Source organism: Cynocephalus volans, chromosome 8 (assembly GCF_027409185.1).
Source record: "Cynocephalus volans isolate mCynVol1 chromosome 8, mCynVol1.pri, whole genome shotgun sequence".
NCBI lineage: Eukaryota > Metazoa > Chordata > Mammalia > Dermoptera > Cynocephalidae > Cynocephalus > Cynocephalus volans.
In genome coordinates this window covers 99,742,796-99,752,054 of record NC_084467.1, presented here as the reverse complement: position 1 = coordinate 99,752,054, position 9,259 = coordinate 99,742,796, and the positions used below count along the sequence as shown (strand labels likewise).

General features: G+C 42.0%; 1 non-coding gene across 1 annotated transcript; it reads right to left on the bottom strand.

Moving 5' to 3' along the window:
* Nucleotides 1-3,327: 3,327 nt before the first annotated feature.
* On the bottom strand, nucleotides 3,328-3,453 carry LOC134385353 (U8 small nucleolar RNA). The gene has a single exon (XR_010024334.1). It is a non-coding gene; the product is annotated as a U8 small nucleolar RNA (small nucleolar RNA).
* Between the last annotated feature and the right edge of the window lie 5,806 nt (nucleotides 3,454-9,259).

Genomic DNA, 9,259 nt, shown 5'->3' with positions numbered 1-9,259 from the left:
GGTCATACAGCAACTGAAAGTGGTTTCACGTTTGTATATAATTGAAAACACTGCTTATGCAGTCTATTACTTTCTCTTCAGTTAGAAGGAAAAATTAATTTTAAACTGATCTACCTCATTAATAATTGGTTCATCCTATGTTTCATATGCAAATATTATTGCCTTCCATAGAAGGCAACCATTTTAAAATTTAATTTCTATTTCTAAACCTATAGTTATTTGCTTTATAATGTTGCAGCAGTTTTCTAAGCAGGAGATTCTAAACTCTTAAGAATTCTAATAACTTTGATATGCGTTATTGCAATGTGTATGTGGGTACAGTTTTATATTGCAAAAATGTAATGACAAACTGTACTTCCTGAGTGCTGGCAGTTCCTGTCCCTGTCCCTCTGAGCAGCCAGTGACAATGAGAGTTAGCTTTTTTTTTTATTGACATATTAATTGTTACAAATCATACTTATTTTTTATGACCCCTTATCCAATCTCTCCTCTTCCCTCACCCCTTCCCTCCTTTGAGAGTTAGCTTTCAATTCCTGATTTTTAAAGATTGAGCTAAGGGATGAACATCAACAATCTTTTCAGAAAGAGCTTTTAGTTAAACTCACAAAGAAAAAGAATGGTTGCAGTTGTACAGATTAGTCCTTTAGGAGAAGAGAAGGAATGTTGGAGTGAGCAGGACTGAAGCCATGCGGGGACCTAAAACCACATGGGTTGTAAAAGATTTAAAAAAAAAAAAAAAAAAAGATGACCAGTAAGGGGATCTTTTTTTTTTTTTTTTTTAAAGATGACCGGTAAGGGCCTCTTAACCCTTGACTTGGTGTTGTCAGCACCATGCTCTCCCAAGTGAGCTAACCGGCCATCCCTACATAGGGATCTGAACCCTTGACTTGGTGTTGTCAGCACCACACTCTCCCGAGTGAGCCACAGGCCAGCCCTGGGTTGTAAAAGATTTTAAAAGGACACAGTTTTTTTCTTGGCATGCATTTCTCTGAGTTCCCTCTTTTCCCTTAGTTATTTGATATTTTGAACCTTGGTTATGGGGCAAGATGACATTATGTACATGAATGTAAAGTTGTTTTTCAGTCAGCCTGGAGCTGCAAACTTGCAGATACTATCCTGACCCTGGCAAACCAAAGAAGACATCAATAAAGCTATGCTGATTCCACCCCTGCAGTAGGACCACAAGAAAACAGCAAGGGCGGGAGCAGAAACCTGATGGAGCCTTGAGGAGACCTTGCACCCGGCCCCTTGCACCGTCCCCTCCCTCCTGCTTTTCATTTTCTTCCTTCCATTCCCTCAGCCCCCCTATAGAAACGCCTAAGTAAATCCAAATCTTTGAGATGGCTTTAGCCTGGCCATTCTCCTTCAAGTGTACAGGAGAGATGGGTTAGCCTAACATCTCCCCTCACATCACTGGTATTCCTGAACAAAAGCTGACTTCCATTTTCACCAACATTTGACTTTTGAGTGGTTTGTTTTTCAAAGGGTCAAGGGGGCAGCCAGACAAACCTATACCCAGTAACAGAATGCCAGAGGGAGGATGGCAGCAAAATTGGGACTGAGTAGGGGCTTGGTTCTGAAGATGTGGAAGGGGACCGTCGCGCGGGGCGGGGGCGATTTGAGCTCCTGAGACAGAGGGCCGGGTGTCTCTGCCCTGAGCAGCGCGGGCGGCAGCGCTCCCAGTCCAGGTCCTGCTCTAGACACGCCCCCCTCCGGCACAGTGACTCCAGGGATTCTTCTCCCTCTGCTTTACTTTGAAGCGGGCAGGTAGGTGCAAACTTCCCTCTTCTCCTTCCCTCTGATCAGTCGAGCGGCATCCACCGAGGACCATCAGGGACCGGCGGCGGGATGGGGAGGGTCGTGCCTTGCCCCCTGGGGAGCCGCGGAGCCCGCAGGAGATTTGGGGGTGGGCAATGTCCCCGAGAGAGCGAGTCCTCTGTCTCGGCCAGTGTCCATAACATGCTCCCCAGTGGGCGACAGTGGGGCCGCTGGACGCGCAGCACCCCCTCGTGCCCCACCCCCAAATCCCGCGAGGGGCGACCGCCGAGGTCCGCACCCCATCCCCGTCCCCTCCTCTGGCCTGCGGATATAACCGAACCCCGCCACCTCCGTTGCCTCCGCGGCCTGGAGTCCACCCAGGCTAAAGGCGTTAACCTTGGATTCCTCTCAATGCAGGGCCCCCGGGGAAATGCTGGGGCACCGGGGAAAGTCTCCAAGCAGGAAGGCCCAGGGCCCTTGAGTGCAGTTGTGCCACGAAGATGTAAGGTGCACAAACAGTTTAAATAGAAGCCCGTATGAAGGCGGAGCTTCTCATATCTGGGTTGCAGAGATGTGATTCCGCAGCTGAGTGAGTGGGTGACCTGCATGTAGATGACTTGCATGTAGTGCCTAGGGTAAGAGCTAGGCAGAACCGCAGCTCCTAGGGCTCTCAGAGAAAACCATAGGTTCGTCTAGTCCGGGAAGAGGTGTCTGAAATTCGGTGCTTTCCTGCACTCTGTAGAGAAGACTTTGTACGGAGTCTGGGATTTCCGATGTGGTTTACAAAGCCCTTGGTGATTTTTTAAAAAGTGTAGCTATAGGCAACAATTAAACCACTACGGGAAGGGTTGGGGAAGTCCAGGTAATTGAAGTGTGCAGACCTGGCTGACTCATTAAGAGTGAATTAGTTGGTAGTCAATGACAACAGGAACCCAATGGGTGGGGGCCAGGCCAGGGTGAAGGGGTGCACTGAGACAGGATGTTTTGCAATTTGCTAGGATCTGAATGGCGCCCAATTTTCTTTTTCATGAACCCGAAAAAAAAGTTGTTATAAACCTATTATTCAGAGGAGGGAACTTGATCAGCACGAAACCGACGTAGTGTTTGCTTTTCTATTGTCAACTCATCCAAAGATCACCAGAAAGCCTGTGAAGTAGAGCTAAGTTTATTAGATCTACTGCAGTCAGGGAGAACACTGCCTTGACAGAATATTAGTTGTGTGTCAGAATGGAAGGTCAGAGAAGGATTTTTTGTTTTGAGGGATTTTTTTTTTTTACACCAAAAATCATCTTTAGGGCTGGCCCCTGGCTCACTTGGGAGAGCATGGTGCTGACAACACCAAGTCAAGGGTTAAGATCCCCTCACTGGTCATATTTAAAAAAAAAAAAATCATCTTTATTTACATCCCCCACCCCGAGAGTCCCCTTCAATCCAAGCCCTGGGCCTGATGAAAGGAGCTTGCAGGGGGGCTGCCTTAGGCAGGCCCACAACTCCACATCTCAGCTCTTTGGAGCTGTGTCTTTATTGTTCCTGCCTGTCTAGACTACCCGCTGAGGTGGGTGGCACTCTAGCCCCTAGGAACAATCAGGATGTTACAAGTCCTGATTGTTAACACATATCAATGTGAACTCCAATCATTATGTTCTAATCTGTCCTCCAAAAGGAGGGACCAGTAACGATTATCCCACCTGACAAAAGGGAAGGATATTTATAAGGTTTTGGATTTCAGTGTCTAATGGTTTAAGACCATTAAAGCTGATTGGGACTGGGCAAAGGTTGAGTCTTAATAGTTTAGGATTAGTGGACATAGTAAGGCAAAGGTCTTGAAATGAGTCCTGATACATACATTGTTTGATAAGCAAACTGTTTGCCCAGATGAGCAACTTGTTTGTCTAAAAAAAAGTTGGCTTATAGTAATCTCATGACAAAAACAGTGAAGTTATTTATTAGTTTGTGGTCTATTGCTCCTGGGCAAGAATTTCCTGGAAAAAAAATTGTTAAATCATGTTGACACTGGTGGCGTCAGTTCTCAGTCCTGTTTGTTGAGTTATGTGGATGCAAATTATCTCAATTATCCCCATCCCCCAGCCCCATGGGTCAATCTTCAGCTTGAACTGGAGGGGAGACCATTACCTTCTGGAGTTAACATCAATTCAGATCTTACTACTGTTTGAGGTGTTGTAATTGCTTATCAAGATTGTGATGGCGATCATTTCAGCCTATGTGTCAGTTTTTTCCCCTAAGATTTGTTGATTCACTTGATAAGAGACTAGCTCCTCAATATCATTTAAATCATACATTTGTGGCTTTAATGTCCTGAACAAAGGTATATTTCTCCTATTAGATTTCTTAACTGGGAAAAATTGGAATAGTACAAGGAGTAACATAAGGTATAAGTCTTTCGTAGGCTTTCAAGTATTGGTTTTAGTTCTTTTTTTGCTTCTACTTTTACTTATTTATTTATTTTTTAAAGATGACCAGTAAGGGGATCCTAACCCTTGGCTTGGTGTTGTCAGTACCAAGCTCAACCAGTGAACTAACTGGCCATCCCTATATAGGATCCGAACCCGGGGCCTTGGTGTTATCAGCACCGCACTCTCCCGAGTGAGCCACGGGCCAGCCCCTATTTTGTTTCTACTTTTAGAGGTTATTGAGCAAGTTTGGGTAGAGCTTTGGATGGGTCAACCTAACCTTGAAGAGTTCAGCCTTGATAATTCTGAGAGTTCCAGTAGAATTTTTGGCCCACCAAGATCCTGCACCCCGTGATCTTCAATTTGGGCTTTACTTAGACACAAAGATATAGGCAAGTCAGAGTCCAAGTGAACTATAATTCATTTTTAATTGAAGAATCCTTATGAATTTCAAGGATGAAGTGATCAGGGAAGTGTTTTTTTTTTTTTTTTTATAATTCCATTTGCATAGTAGATCCTTGCTATTAAGTTGGTGGGTCATGTCACAGGGGAGGAAAGAAAGGAAGAATATTCCATGGTCTGAGGTCTGAGTATAACAACTGTGGGATATGGGGAGTATCTGAGGATTATTAGACAACCTACCAGCTGAGTAGTTCATTGACTCCAATTTGCATAATGATGTCCCACCTTAAGGTTGACATTGTATCTCCTGAATGAATAAAAATTTGCAGAGTTCTCCTTTAATGTTTTAATTCCCTTGTGAACTTAAAGAAATTGGATGCTTGGTTTTTCCCTTAGAACATCTTCATTGCCCATCTGCCTTATTTGTTTCATTCAATTTCTTAGCTAGCACAGTACTATTATTTTTTGAATATCCTTTTGACTTAAAATACTTACCAGTCCCTTTATCAAAAGGTTCCTTCCTCCAGTTCTTGAGGATCGTGGTGAGAGTTTCTAGTTTTATATATAAGGGCATCAGTTTATGCTGGGTCTTATTCTGATTTTGTTCTAAGGCTTTTTCAAAATATTCAGTGACATACCCACTAAGATGGCCATAATCAAAATAACAACTGTGGGCAAGGATGTGCAGAAATCGGAACCCCCATACGCTGCTGGTGGAAATGTAAAATGGTACAGCTGCTTTGGAAAACAGTTTGGCAGTTCCTTGGAAAATTAAACATAGAGTTACCATAGGACCCAGCAATTTCATTCTTAGATATATACCCAAGAAAACTAAAAACATGTTTACACAAAAACTTGTACATGAATATTCATGGAAGCATTATTCATAATAGTCTAAAAGTGAAAACAACCCAAATTTTCATCAGCTAATAATAGATAAACAATTGATAAACAAAATTTAGTGCATCCATACAATGCAATATTACTCAACAAGAAAAAAAGGAATGAACTATCAGAACATGCAACAACAATGATGAATTTCAAAATAATTATGCTGACTAAAAGAAGTTAGACACAAAAGGCCACATATTGTATGATTCCATTTATATGAAATATCTGAAATAGGCAAATCCATAGACACAGAGAGTAAATTTGTAGTTTCCAAGGGCTAGAGGGAGGGGAGATAGGAGTGGTTGTAGTGGGTACGGAGTTTCTTTCTGGGGTAATGTACAACCTTGTGAATGTACTAGAAATCACTGAACTGCACACTTTATAAAGATGAACTTCATAGTATATGAATTATATATTAATTTTAAAAATGTTTAATAAGATGTTTAGAGATCTGACAATAGGTCTTTTTCCCATTTGAAAATTTTTTTTGCGAGGTTGGCCCATGAGCTCAGTTGGTTACAGTGTGATGCTGATAACACCAAGGTACAAGGTTCAATCCCTGTACCAGCAAGCTACCAAAACAAACAAATAAAAAATATCCATAAAGTTTTATTTGCATACAAATCCCCTATTTCTAGTGTAAGGCCCTTAACAAAAAGTGAGAAGAGAGGTAGAATCATACCTGCCTCAGGATTTACTCCTTAATGCTCTCCATAGGTATTAAGAAGCCTATTCCTGCCATCTCTTTTGGATTTAACCCTTCTTTGCTTGCGGGACTAAGTTAGAGTGTTCTCACAGAAAAAACTTTTGGGATAGCTTCCAAAAGATTGTGTCCAATATCTACAGTTTTTCTAAACTCCTCTGGTTTCCTATACAAGTTATAGTCTTTTCGATGAACCTCGGAGTCTATATACTCTGCATTTTCCATCCAATAATTTTGCATGTGGAATGCCTACTAACATATATGAACCAGTTGATATAGATCTGGCATCTTGGATTGCATATTCTTGGAACTATTCTAAATTTCTTGGTAAAGTTCTATGTATTCTCTTTGGGAAGTCCTTGACACTGATTCTCAATGGACTTTGTAGTATATCCCTTAACCTTTATTTTGTGAGATTCTCCAAGAAAAAAGGCCAAACAGAATTCTGAAGGAGCTGCTCCCAGATCTTCCATGAAGCAAGTGGTGTAAGGGTGGACTGTAGTGGATACTGTCGTGTGCATCTGAGACCTCCCTCTCCAGAACTGAAACATTCATTTGCCCAGCTGCTGAGAGGGTGCATGGCTGACAGATTTCAGGTGAGTCTCTCTCTGGAAATTGCCCTCAGCTGAAGAAACCTACCTCACCCAATGACTCACCCACTGACTGATTGTGAGAAAGTGTTAAGGCCCACTAGCCTCAATTTGGAACATTTCTGACAGTCCAGCTCCAGAGTTCACCAGGGGATTGGCTGAGGCCTTTGTTGTGAGCACACTGAAGTTCAACGTATTCCTCTGGCTGACACTGCTTTGTTCACTACCCCACAGGTGTTGCTCCTGAGGTCCTCTAACAGTAAACTTTTTGCATGCACATCTCCAATTAAAAGTCCATTTTTTGAGGAAACTAACTGAAGCCAGAGGCAAACATAAACTTGGAATAGAGAGAAGGTAATTAGGCATTATTAACATGGTGACCTTCCTGTTTACTATATAATTCCCACTCATTAGCTTCCACCCCCATCAAAAAGATACAGCAAGAGAGCTTCTGGCTAGCAGAACATGTGGAGGTTCCTGGAAGGTGGTGTGCCCAGAGATGGCATAAAAGCTCTTGCCTCTTCACCCATACCTTTCCCTATCCATCTCTTCATCTGGTGTTCATTGGGATCCTTTGTACTTTCCTTTAAAATAAACTGTTAAACATGCACACTTAACAGCATGATAAGCAAGCCCCAAAAGGATACCTTCTAAAGATCATGAAGAAGTCTGAAACTTGAAGTCACTGCAAGGACTCTCTGCCTCTCTTTGTCTTGGGGTGTATACCTGATGCTGCCACAACCAATTGAAAAGTATAACATTAACAATAAAAACTAGTTAAAAAAAAAAAAAAAAGGTACATCCAGATGCTTGCATGCTTAACCTGGGAGAATAATAAAATAACCACAGCAATAATAGCAGCAATACTTACAGAGTGCTTACTATGTTCCAGGCACTATTCTAAGTTCTTTAGGTAAATAAAGTCACTACTCACCACAACCCTATGAGTTAGGTACTATCATTATCTCCATGGCCCAGCAAAGGACACTAAGGCACAGACAGTTAAGTCATTTGTCCGAGGGCACATAATAAGACGTAGAGGTTTAGAACCAAGCTGACTCCAGTTGCCTCCATCAACAGCCCTCAAAGCTGCTTGAACAGAATGTGGGGGAGAAGAGAGCACCAAAGGGAGAAGTTCAAATGGACAGGCTCTGGTTCAACTTATTGGTCAGCAGGAAGTTTCAACTGCAGGCAGCAGGTGGGGAAGAGGGAATTTGCCTCTTGGCCAGTCAGGTTTGCCAATTCTTTTTCCTTTTTTTTTCCTACTCCAATTAGAGGCGTGCTTGCCCCCATCACTGGATGTTCTTCTGGGCTTTGAGCAAGTGACTTTGTGCATGAGATGTTGCGGAGTAGAAATGTGTAGGGCCATGAACTTAGAAACCATCTGTATTCGTTCATTTCTGTTTCTTATAACAAAATACCTGGAACTGGGTAATTTGTAAAGAAAACAAAATTTATTGCTTACAGTTTCAGAGGCCAGGAAGTCTAAAATCCAGGGAACACATGGATCTTCTAAGGGTCTTCTTTGGTGTTGGCTTTACAGCAATGGAGGGGTCTCACATGACAGAAAATGGCAGAGCAGAGAGATGTACTTCCTCATGCACTCTCCTTTTAAAGCCTTCAGAACCATGCCTGCTATTACAAAAATGGATCAAACATTAATGAGGGTGCAGTCCTCAAAATCCAATCACCTCTGCAAGGCCCCACCTTTCAATTACAATAATACGATTTCCTACCCTCAACAGTTACTGTGGGAATTAAGCTTCTGATATATGAATTCTGGGGGACACAATTCAATCAGTCCACAGCACTATCCCACTCATTTTTTTAAAATTACCTTTTATATTGTGGCAGAATACATGTAACACAAAATTTACTATTTTAACCACTTTTAAGTGCTCAATTCAGTGGCATTTAGTACATTCATGATGTGGTGCAAGTATCACTGCTATCCATTTCTGGAATTTTTTTGTTACTTCAAACAGATACTCTGTACCCATTAAACAGTAATTCCTTATTCCTTCCTTCCCCCAGCCTCTGGTAATCTCTATTCTACCTTCTCTCTCTATGAATTTGCCTGTTCTAGATACCTCATATAAGTGGAATCATACAATATTTGTCCTTTTGTGTCTGGCTTATTTTGCTCACCATGTCTTCAAAGTTTGTCCATGTCGTAACATATATCAGAATTTCCTTAATGTGGTGGTGGTTCCATTTTAAGGCTGAATAAATATTCTGTTGTAAGTATATGCCACATTTTATATATCCATTCATCTGTTGATGGATGTTTGGGTTGTTTCCACCTTTTGGCTATTGTTAATAATGCTGCTATGAACATGGGTTTACAAATATCTTTTTAGTTCCTGCTTTCAATTCTTTTGGGTATATGCCTAGGAGTGGAATTGCTGGATCATACGGTGATTCTCTGTTTAACTCTTTGAGGAACTGCCATACTGTTTTCTATAGAGGCTTTACCACTTCACCTTCCCACCGGCAATACATGA